General features: G+C 49.4%; 2 non-coding genes across 2 annotated transcripts; both read left to right on the top strand.

The window, feature by feature from the left end:
* The first annotated feature begins 6508 nt into the window (after positions 1–6508).
* Positions 6509–6664, top strand: LOC122646912. Its single transcript, XR_006330716.1, has one exon. It is a non-coding gene; the product is annotated as a 5.8S ribosomal RNA (ribosomal RNA).
* A 214-nt stretch (positions 6665–6878) lies between these two features.
* On the top strand, positions 6879–10234 carry LOC122646926. The gene has a single exon (XR_006330728.1). It is a non-coding gene; the product is annotated as a 28S ribosomal RNA (ribosomal RNA).
* The last annotated feature ends 1165 nt before the right edge of the window (positions 10235–11399 follow it).

The raw sequence follows: 11399 nt of genomic DNA, 5'->3' as shown, positions 1-11399 counted from the left end.
GGCTGCACTGCTTCATACATCGTTGCCCAGCATGGCTGACTACCCCGCACAAGGTTGCCCAGCATGGCCCACTGCCTCGCACATCATTGCCTAGCATGGCTGACTCCCTCGCACAAGGCTGCTCAGCATGGCTGCACCGCCTTGCACAAGGCTGCCTAGCATGGTTGGCTGCCTCGTGCAAGGCTGCTGGTTGGCACAAGCAGGCAGGCATGGGTGTGACCAGCTGCACGTGTGCAAGGCCGCCCGGCATGGCACTGCCACGCACATTCTGCACTGCTTCGCACATCATTGTCCAGCATGGCAGGCACGCCGCGCACATGGCAGGCATGCCGCGCACATGGCATGCCCAGCATGGCTGCACAACCTCTTATGTGGCTGCCCAGCATGGCAGGTACGCCGCACACATGGCTGCCCAGCATGGCTGCACTGGCTCAGCATGGTTGGCACTGCAGCCACACAATTTGTAATGCTTCATATGTAAATAAGGTTATGTTACTGCCCACCCATGCCTTTCTTGAGCCTTTGGGCTGGCTCATGATGCACACTTGTGGCCCCAAGTGTGGTGCAAAAACTAAATGCCCAAGCTGTGGTGCCCTACTACTGTGTTCCTACCTATGGCCATGTGTGCCTCTACGTGTGGTGACCATGGGTGCTGCACGAGCATGCCCAGTATGGCTGCACTCACTACCTCGCACATCGTTGCCCAGCATGGTTGACTACCTCGCATAAGGCTGCCAAGCATGGCCCACTGCCTTGCACATCGTTGCCCAGCATGGTTGACTGCCTCGCACAAGGCTGCCCAGCGTGCCTGTACTGCCTCACACATCGTTGCCCAGCATGGCTGACTGCCCCGCACAAGGCTGCCCAGCATGGCTGACCCATGATGCACACAAGTTTGCGCTGGCCGTTGCACATCGTGGCCATGACCGCACAACGTAATAGGGATCCTATATTCCCTTCGTGCAAAGCATCCCATCGGTTTGGAAAATGCTTGTGATCATTTACTTAATGGACAGAGTATTTATTTTTGTAAAATTTAGGCACTTAAAAGGAGCATTATTAGTATCGATGAATTTTTTATGATCTTTTCAATAAATAAGTATAAAAAATAGTAAACGAAGTTGAAGTGATCCAATCTCTTGCCAAGACATTCTATGCATTTATCTAAGCCATCTGAAGTTGGTTTTGTGAAAAAATTCAGCAAAATGGATTTTGCACGATTTTTAAAAAATTTTAATACAAAGAATTTAATAAAAAAAATAAATATATATGATAAATTAAGGATTTATTTTTTTCAAATGTTCCTTTGAATTTTCTCTAATTTCCTACCAATTTTCATAACCATGTGATGTTTGTAGCTCAAGAAATAGACCAATATGACTTATCGATGAATTTTTTATGATCTTTTAAAAAAAATAATTATAAAAAATAGTAAACAAAGTTAAAGTGATCCAATCTCTTGCCAAGACATTCGAGGCATTTAGCTAAGCCTTTTGAAATTGGTTTTGTGAAAACAATCAACATAATGGATTTTTCATGATTTTCTGAAATATTGAATTTTTTAATACTAAAAAATTAATAAAAAAATAAATATAAATGATAAATTAATGAAATTTTTTTGAAATGTTCCTTTGAATTTTCTCTAATTTCCTACCAATTTTCATAACCATGTGATGTTTGTAGCTCAAGAAATAGCCCAGTATGACTTTTCCGAGGGGGGGCATGTCTCCTTCTGGAAAAGTACAAAAACATTAAGAGCTACCTTGAGAGGGGGGTAACTACCTTGGTTGGGTTGCAAGCATGGGCACCCAAGCGCTAAACATGGTGCATGCGTGAGGGCAGCGTGCGTGCACAATAAATCCATGGCACATGAGAAAACCGTCTGAAGGCACGTTGGTCCCATGTTGTGCACCTTTGGCGCGGTAGTGTAGCCACCCATGGCAGCCTTATGCGCTGTGGTTCACCCACATTGTGCGGCCATATGTGCTGTGGTGCAACTATGTTGGGTATCGTTGTGCGCTATGGTGCAGCCACGCTAGTTAGACTTATGCGCTATGGTGCAGCCCTATGCGCTGTGGCACAGCTATGTTGGGCATCGTTGTGCGCTGTGGTGCAGCCACGTTAGGGAGACTTGTGCACTGTGGTGCAGCCACATTGTACAGCCCTATGTGATGTGGTGCAGCTATGTTGGGCATCGTTGTGCAATGTGGTGCAGCCACGCTAGGTAGACTCATGCACTGTGGTGCAGCCATGTTGTGCAGCCCTATGCGCTGTGGTGCAGCTATGTTGGGCATCATTGTGCGCTGTGGCAGCCACGCTAGGCAGACTCGTGCACTGTGGTGCAGCCACGTTGTGCAGCCCTATGTGCTGCTCTAGTGCAGCCATGCTAGGCAGACTCATGCGTTGTGGTGCAGCCACGTTGTGCAGTCCTTTGTGCTGTGGTGCAGCTATGTTGGGCATCGTTGTGCGTTGTGGTGCAGCCATGCTAGGCAGACTTGTGCGCTGTGGTGCAGCCCTATGCACTGTGGTGTTGCAATGTTAGGCATCGTTTTGCACTGTCATGCAGCCACGCTAGGCAGACTTGTGCGCTGTGGTGCAGCCACGCTAGGCAGACTTGTGGGCTATGGTGCAGCCCGCTAGGCAACCTTATGCGCTGTGGTGCAACCACGTTGTGCAGCCCTATGCGCTATGGTGCAGCTATATTGGGCATCGTTATGTGCTGTGGTGCAGCCACGCTGGGCAGACTTGTGTGCTGTGGTACAGCCACGCTAGGCAACCTTGTGCACTGTGGTGTGGACAAGAGGGGCAGCCTTGCGCATGCATATGGTGGTCGCTTCCCCCCCGGTGGTCCCCTCCCCCCCACCTCCCCGTGGTTCCTTCCCCCCCCTCTCCCAATGTTCATCTCCTGAGTGATTTGTCACTACCTTGGTTGATTGTCGGCCCAAGGTGAGGTAATGGCCTAGGTGTGGGCATCGTTGGACCTATTTATGTCCCTGGCTCGTGCCGCAAGCGGTGCCTCATGTGGGCCGACTTTTGATGGGGTTTTGTCAAATCGCACCACGGATGTTGTTGCATGTTTTTCAAAACACCATGCATATCGAAGTGTTGCTATCCGGTGGGGTTTTACGGTGCCTTGGTTGATTGTCGGCCAAGGGTGAGGTAATGGCTTAGGTGGGGGCATCGGTGGACCAATTGTGTCCCTGGCTCGTGTTGCAAGCGGTGCCTCACGTGGGCCAACTTTTGACGGGGTTTTGACTAATCGCACCACAGACGATGTAGCATGTTTTTTAAAACACCATGCATAACGATGTGTTCCTATCTAGTGGGGTTTTGCGATACCTTGGTTGATTGTTGGCCCAGGGTGAGGTAATGGCCTAGGTGGGGGCATCGGTGGACCTATTGTGTCCCTGGCTCGTGCCGTAAGCAGTGCCTCATATGGGCCGACTTTTGACAGGGTTTTGTCAAATCGCACCACGGAAGATGTTGCATGTTTTTCAAAACACCATGCATAACGAAGTATTGCTATCTAGTGGGGTTTTACGGAGCCTTGGTTGATTGTCAGCCTAGGATGAGGTATTGGTCTAGGTGGGGGCATCAGTGGACCTATGGTGTCCCTGGCTCGTGCCACAAGCGGTGCCTCACGTGGGCCGACTTTTGACGGGGCTTTGTCAATTCGTACCACAGACGATGTAGTATGTTTTTCAAAACACCGCGATGTGTTGCTATCCAGTGCGGTTTTACGGCACCTTGGTTGATTGTCGGCCCAGGGTGAGGTAATGGCCTAGGTGGGGGCATCGGTGGACCTATTTATGTCCAGGCTCGTGCTAGAAGCGGTGCCTCACATGGGCCAACTTTTGATGGGGTTTTGTCAAATCGCACCACAGACGATGTTGCATGTTTTTCAAAACACCATGCATATGATGTGTTTCCTCTTGTTAGATTATTGCTCATTGTGGGAAATTGAATTCAATCTTTCATGTTAAGCGGGGCCTTCAAGTAGTGGTCTTACTCATTCCTTCTAAAAGTTGGTTGGGTGGTGCCATTTTTTATTTGTAGACGTGATGCACGTGAGTGGCTTTGGGTTTTCTTGTGATAGTGGGTTCTTTGCTTATCTATTGAACCACTAGGCACAGAAACCTTTGTGGATTGTGATTTGGGTTGTTAGTGCCTTTGGTCAGCATGACAAGGTTCCTATGTTGCTTACCTAGTCGGATGGAAAGAAATCGGCCCCTTGATTCTCATTCTGTCTCTTGCCTGCCGTTGTGGTGGTGTGAGGTGGCTTTGAATGCGACACATGTGCTACCATGCCTTTCGAGGTTATGGTGAATGTGCATTGTGTGTTCTCTAGGATGTGGGACATTTGATGGCCAAGTGGACGTGAGTTCTCTTGTATCCTTTGGTTGCGATTCGTTGCACAAGAAATGATAGACTGTCTTGTCCGTCTTGATTGACATCATCCAATGCAATTGGGGGATGTTCTTCATGCGAAATTGGCATCAAGAAGGAAGCTACCTGGTTGATCGTGCCACTAGTCATATGCATGTCTCAAAGATTAAGCCATGCATGTGTAAGTTTGTTTGATAGTATTTGCTACTTGGATACCCGTAGTAATTCTAGAGCTAATACGTGCACTGAACCCCGACTTTTCGAAGGGATGTATTTATTAGATAAAAGGTCGATGCGGGCTTGGCCTATTGCTCTGATGATTCATGATAACTCGATGGATCGCATGGCCTTTATGCCGGCGATGCATCATTCAAATTTTTACCCCATCAACTTTCGATGGTTAGATAGTGGCCTTCTATGGTGGAGACGGGTGACGGAGAATTAGGGTTCAATTTCGGAGAGGGACCCTGAGAAACGGCTACTACATCCAAGGAAGGCAGCAGGCGCGTAAATTACCCAATCCTGACACGGGGAGGTAGTGACAATAAATAACAATACCAGGCTCTTCGAGTGTGGTAATTGGAATGAGTACAATCTAAATCCCTTAATGAGGATCCATTGGAGGGCAAGTCTAGTGCTAGTAGCCGAGGTAATTCCAGCTCTAATAGCATATATTTAAGTTGTTGCAGTTAAAAAGCTCATAGTTGGACTTTGGGATGGGCCGATCGGTCCACCTCATGGTGTGTACCAGTCCTCTTGTCCCTTCTGTCGACGATACGCTCCTAGCCTTAACTGGCCATGTCGTGCCTCCGACACTGTTACTTGGAAGAAATTCGAGTACTCAAAGCAAGCCTACACTCTATATACATTAGCATGGGATAACATCATAGGATTTCGGTCCTATTGCGTTGGCCTTCGGTATTGGAGTAATGATTAATAGGGAGAGTCGGGGGCATTCGTATTTCATAGTCAGAGGTGAAATTCTTGGATTTATGAAAGACAAACCACTACGAAAGCATTTGCCAAGGATGTTTTCATTAATCAAGAACGAAAGTTGGGAGCTCAAAGACAATCAGATACTGTCCTAGTCTCAACCATAAACGATGCCGACTAGGGATCGACGGATGCTGCTTTTAGGACTCCGTCGACACCTTTTGAGAAATCAAAGTTTTTGGGTTCCGGGGGGAGTATGGTCGCAAGGCTGAAACTTAAAGGAATTGACAGAAGGGCAGCACCAAGAGTGAAGCCTGCGGCTTAATTTGACTCAACACGGGGAAACTTACCAGGTTCAAACATAGTAAGGATTGACAAACTGAGAGCTCTTTCTTGATTCTATGGGTGGAGGTGCATGGATGTTCTTAGTTGGTGGAGCGATTTGTCAGGTTAATTCTGTTAACGAACGAGACCTCAGCCTGCTAACTAGCTATGTGGAGGTACCCTCCACGGCCAGCTTCTTAGAGGGACTATGGCCATTTAGGCCACAAAAGTTTAAGGCAATAATAGGTCTATGATGCCCTTAGATGTTCTGGGCCGCACACGCACTACAGTGATGTATTCAACGAGTCTATAGCCTTGGCCGACAGGCCCGGGTAATCTTTAAAAATTTCATCGTGATGGGGATAGATCATTGCAATTGTTGGTCTTCAACGAGGAATTCCTAGTAAGCGCGAGTCATCAGCTCGTGTTGACTATGTCCCTGCCCTTTGTACACACCGCCCATCGCTCCTACCTATTGAATGGTCTGGTGAAGTGTTTGGATTATGGAAACGTGGGCGATTCACAGTCGACGACATCGTGAGAAGTCCACTGAACCTTATCATTTAGAAGAAGGAGAAGTCGTAACAAGGTTTTCGTAGGTGAACCTATGAAAGGATCATTGTCGATACCTTCTTAGCAGATAGACCCGTGAACATGTTGCATCATAGGATCAAGGGGGAAGGGTGTGGGGGAGGTGTGAGCCCCCTCCTCCCTGACCCTCTTGTAAGGTCGATCCGTAGGTATTCGTGGCATTGACCCAAACACAACAATCGGTGAGGTCGGCGCTAAGGACTTCATAACAGAATGGGCGTGCCATCGTACCTTTGGTGTGATGTGTGTCGTCTTGAATCCGAATCTCATGAATGACTCTCGGCAACGGATATCTTGACTCTTGCATCGATGAAGAACGTAGCGAAATGCGATACTTGGTGTGAATTGCAGAATCCCGTGAACCATCGAGACTTTGAACTCAAGTTGTGCCCTAGGCCATCAGGCTGAGGGCACACCTGCCTGGGCATCACGCATCACGTCGCCCGCCCTCTGTTGCCCTTGTAGTGGTCGAGTACGCTGTGGTGTATGGTCGGCCCAAATGGAAAGAGCCCCCTATGTGGAGAGCATCACGATGAGTGGTGGTTGAAGCCACTTTGCCATTTAGTCTAGACGTCATGTACGTTCTACCTACGTTGGGTTCTAATAACCCCGAAAAGGCATTGTCTTGTGACACGCTTCGACCGCGACCCTAGGTCAGGCGGGGCTACCTGCTGAGTTTAAGCATATCAGTAAGCGGAGGAGAAGAAACTTAAGAGGATTCCCCTAGTAACGGCGAGCGAACTGGGAAGAGCCCAGCTTGAGAATCGGACGGCCTCGTTGTCTGAATTATAGTATGTAGAAGCATCCACAGTGGCGGACCTGGCCCAAGTCCCCTGGAAGGGGGCACCGGAAGGCATGAGAACCCTGTCATGCCTGGACCCTGTTGTACCACAAGGCGCTATCGACGAGTTGGGTTGTTTGGGAATGCAGCCCCAATCGGGCAGTAAATTCCATCCAAGGCTAAATATGGGCGAGAGACCGATAGCGATCAAGTACCGCGAGGGAAAGATGAAAAGGACTTTGAAAAGAAAGAGTGCTTGAAATTGTTAGGAGGGATGCGAATGGGGGCTGCTGGTTTACTGCTCGACTCGAGGTGCGGACTGATGCGGATTGTGGTGGCGCCCCAAGCCTGGGTTATCGCACTATGCCCACGGAGACGTCGTCGCCACGATCGTGGTAGGCAGCATGCACCTTCATGGCATGCCACTTGGCAACTGCATGCTCTGGGCATCGGCCTGTCTGGCTCCCCATTCGACCAGTCTTGAAACACGGACCAAGGAGTTTGACATGTGTGCGAGTCAACGGGCGAGTATACCCGTAAGGTGCAAGGAAGCTGATTGGTGGGATCCCCCTGTGGGTTGCACCGCCGACCGACCTTGATCTTCTGAGAAGGGTTTGAGTGAGAGCATACCTATCGGGACCCGAAAGATGGTAGACTATGCCTGAGCGGGGTGAAGCCAGAGGAAACTCTGGTGGAGGCCCGCAGCGATACTGACGTGCAAATTATTCGTCTAACTTGGGTATAGGGGCGAAAGACGAATTGAACCATCTAGTAGCTGGTTCCCTCCGAAGTTTCCCTTAGGATAGCTGGAGCCTGAGGGCGAGTTCTATCAGGTAAATCCAATGATTAGAGGCATCGGGGGCGCAATGCCCTCGACCTATTCTCAAACTTTAAATAGGTAGGACCGTGCGGCTTCTTCATTGAGCTGTGCCACGGAATCGAGAGCTCCAAGTGGGCCATTTTTGGCAAGCAAAACTGGAGATACAGGATAAATCAAAAGCTGGGTTACAGTGTCAGATTATGCGCTAACCTAGAACCCACAAAGGGTGTTGGTCGATTAAGACAGCAGAATGGTGGTTATGGAAGTCGAAATCCGCTAAGGGGTGTGTAACAACTCACCTGCCGAATCAACTAGCCCCAAAAATGGTTGGCGCTGAAGTGCGTAACCTATACCCGGCCGTCGGGGTAACTGCCAGGCCCCGATGAGTAGGAGGGCACAGCAATCACTGTTAAACATAGGGCGCGAACCTTGGCGGGGTGGCCGTTGGTGTAGATCATGGTGGTAGTAGCAAATACTCAAATGAGAACTTTGAAAGCCGAAGAGGGGAAAGGTTCCATGTGAACGGCACTTGCACATCGGTTAGTCAATCCTAAGGGACGGGGGAAGCCCATCAGAGAGCGTGTATGCACGCATGCTCCGAAAGGGAATCGGGTTAAAATTCTGGAATTGGGATGTGGTGACTGACGGCAATGTTAGGAAGGTCAGAGATGTCAGCGGGGGCCTCAAGAAGAGTTATCTTTTCTTTTTAACAGCCTGCTCACCCTGGAAACCGCTCAGCCAGAGGTATGGTCCAACGACTGGAAGAGCACCGCACGTGGCGTGGTGTCTGATGTGCCCCCGACGGCCCTTAAAAATTCGAAGGACCGAGTACCGACCACGCTCGATTGTACTCATAACCGCATCAGGTCTCCAAAGTGAACAGCCTTTATTAGATGGAACAATGTAGGCAAGGGAAGTCGGCAAAATGGATCCGTAACCTCGGGAAAAGGATTGGCTATGAGGGCTGGGCATGGGGGTCCCAGTCCTGAACCCGTCTACTATCGATGGACTGCTTGAGCTGCTTCCGTGGTGAGAGCTGGTCGTCGTGTGCCAGTCAGGGGATGAATTGGGAACGGCCCCCTCGTGGGCCTTCCCTGGGCATCGAACAGTCGACTCAGAACTGGTATGGACAAGGGGAATCTGACTTTTTAATTAAAACAACGCATTGTGTTGGTCCCTGCGAATGCTCACGCAATGTGATTTATGCCCAGTGCTCTGAATGTCAAAGTGAAGAAATTCAACCAAGCGCGGGTAAATGGCGGGGGTAACTATGACTCTCTTAAGGTAGCCAAATGCCTCGTCATCTAATTAGTGATGTGCATGAATGGATTAACGAGATTTTGACTGTCATTGTCTACTATCCAGCAAAACCACAGCCAAGGGAACGAGCTTGGCAGAATCAGCGGGGAAAGAAGACCCTATTGAGCTTGACTCTAGTCCGACTTTGTGAAATGACTTGAGAGGTGTAGGATAAGTGGGACCCTTCAGGCAATAGTGAAATACCAATACTTTTAACGTTATTTTACTTCGTGAGTCGGAGGCGGGGCTACTGCCCTCCTTTTGGACCTCAGGCCTGCCTCGGCAGGTCAATTTGGGCAGAGGACATTGTCAAGTGGGGAGTTTGGCTGGGGCGGCACATCTGTTAAAAGATAATGCAGGTGTCCTAAGATGAGCTCAACGAGAATAGAAACCTCGTGTGGAACAAAAAGGTAAAAGCTCCTTTGATTCTGATTTTCAGTACAAATACGAACCGTGAAAGCATTGCCTATCGATCCTTTAGACCTTTGGAATTTGAAGCTAGAGTGTCAAAAAAGCTACCACAGGGATAACTGGCTTATGGCAGCCAAGCATTCATAGCGACGTTGCATTTTGATCCTTCGATGTCAGCTCTTCCTATCATTGCGAAGCAGAATTTGCCAAGTGTTGGATTGTTCACCCCCCAATAGGGAACGTGAGCTGGGTTTAGACCATTGTGAGACAGGTTAGTTTTACCCTACTGATGATAGTGTCGCGATGGTAATTCAACCTAGTACGAGAGGACCGTTGATTCACACACTTGGTCATCATGCTTGGTTGAAAAGCCAATGGCGTAAAGTTATCGTGTGTTAGATTATGATTGAATGCCTCTAAGTCAGAATCTAGGCTAAAGAAATGGCGCATACGCCCATCGCCCATTTACCGACACACAATAGGGGCCTCCCAACTCTTAGAGACACATGTCATCAACCAAGCCCCCACGATGGACGTGTTGCGTGGGGCCGACTTAAAGCTTAATTCTTATCGGGCGATGGGTAGAATCCTTTGCTGACTACTTAAATTCACGACGGGGTATTGTAAGTGGCAGAGTGGCCTTACTGCCACGATCCACTAGGATTCATCCCCGTGTCACATCGATTCGTCCCTCCCCATTCCCCTCCCAAACCTTTTTACAACTCTAACCCATACCTTCCTGAGGCTGTGCTACTGCACTAGCCATGCACACACACACAAACGACGTGACACTATGTGCCCCCAAGCGCCTACCACCCAGTTGCAGCCAAGATAAAAAAAAATGCATGCTGCAGTAAGTAACTGCCTTATTGTGTGGCGATGTGCCCAGGTGGATTCCCCAAGCTGTACCGATGTCTCATATAGTATAGTGACTACGTGCCCAGGTTGTGATCAAGCTGTGGTGCCACAGAGTTGTAGACCAAGCGCGTGTGCCACCAAGTGTGGTGCAAAATTAACTGAAATGCCCTACTTGTGGTTGCTCCACTATCTGTGGCCATGTGTGCCTCTACGTATGGTGACCATGGGTGCTGCACGAGGCTGCCCAGCATGACAGGCACACCAACGCACAAGGCTGCCCAGCATGGCTGCACTGCCTCTCACATCGTTGCCCACCATGGCTGACTGCCCCGCACAAGGCTGCCCAGCATGGCTGCAGTGCCTCGCACATCATTGCCCAGCATGGCTGACTGCCTCGCACAAGGCTACCCAGCATGGCCCATTGCCTCGACATCGTTGCCCAGCATGGCCTACTGCCTAGTACATCGTTCCCCAACATGGCCTATTGCCTCGTACATCGTTGCCCAGCATGGCTGCACTGCCTCACACATCGTTGCCCAGCATGGCTGATTACCTCGCACAAGGCTGCCCAGCATGGCTGACTGCCCCGCACAAGGCTGCTCAGCATGGCCTACTGCCTCGCACATCGTTGCCCAGCATGGCTGACTGCCTCTCACATCGTTGCCCAGTATGGCCGACTGCCCCACACAAGGTTGCCCAGCATGGCTGACTCATGATGCACACATGTGCATGCTGGCCGTTGCACATCGTGGCCATAACCGCACAACGTAATAGGGATCCTATATTCCCTTCGTCCAAAACATCCCATTGGTTTGGAAAATGCTTGTAATCATTTACTTGATGGACACAGTATGTATTTTTGTAAAACTTAGGCGCTTAAAAGGAGCATTATTAGTATCGATGAATTTTTATGATCTTTTCAATAAATAAGTATAAAAAATAGTAAAGGAAGTTGAAGTGATCCAATCGCTTGCCAAGACATTCTATGCATTTATC

This window comes from Telopea speciosissima, chromosome 11 (assembly GCF_018873765.1).
Source record: "Telopea speciosissima isolate NSW1024214 ecotype Mountain lineage chromosome 11, Tspe_v1, whole genome shotgun sequence".
Taxonomy (NCBI): domain Eukaryota; kingdom Viridiplantae; phylum Streptophyta; class Magnoliopsida; order Proteales; family Proteaceae; genus Telopea; species Telopea speciosissima.
Note: the sequence above shows the minus strand (reverse complement) of the source record. Positions and strands in the feature narration are given on the sequence as shown.